Source organism: Penaeus monodon, chromosome 23 (genome assembly GCF_015228065.2).
Source record: "Penaeus monodon isolate SGIC_2016 chromosome 23, NSTDA_Pmon_1, whole genome shotgun sequence".
Taxonomy (NCBI): domain Eukaryota; kingdom Metazoa; phylum Arthropoda; class Malacostraca; order Decapoda; family Penaeidae; genus Penaeus; species Penaeus monodon.
In genome coordinates this window covers 20,440,382-20,441,113 of record NC_051408.1, presented here as the reverse complement: position 1 = coordinate 20,441,113, position 732 = coordinate 20,440,382, and positions in this window count along the sequence as shown.

The window sequence follows — 732 nt, the reverse complement described above, 5'->3', positions numbered from 1 at the left end:
TAAAAGGTTATATCAGGTGATAATTTGGGCAAAAAGAAAAACATCATTCAACATCAAGAAAAAGAGTTGGGTTTGCTTTTGCAATATAGTTTTCAGAATGAGTAAGTTCCCATAATTTTTTTTTTTGGTTTTTCTGTGTTCCAAGAGTTTAAAGAAAACTATAGTTTTTGCCCCAAAATTTTTTCACCTAAGAACTTTGATAGTTAATCGTAACATAAAATTTAATCCCATCTTTATTATGGAAACATACTATATAAAATTTAAACTTGAAACCAAGAGTTAACGGGCCCGTTATTTTCAATTCTATCTTAAAGGAGAAAAATAGCTTTACCCTTTGCCATGAAAGCCGAGAATTTTTTGAGGAGGGGACCCATTTTAAAGGGCCTTTTCACCGAGTGACTATTTTGGGAAACCCAAAAACAACACGTCATGGGAAGCCTTGTAATCGCAGCCTTGTGAGGGAAAGATAACGACCGATATAGGTACAATCAATAAGTGGGCCGAAAAATTTCGTGAGAAACATATTTTTTGGGGATAACATAGAAAAAAGGGAAAAGGGGGGAAAATTTTAGGGAAGGCCGGGGAAGTCTGCTAATAAAAACACGTGTTGCATTGGGTTATAGTTAAAGCTGACGTTTTAAATGAAATTATTTTCCCTTTTTTTTACTAACATATTTACAAAAAATTTATATCTGTCTCCAGTAAGCTATAAAAAAGGAAGAAGAAAAAAAT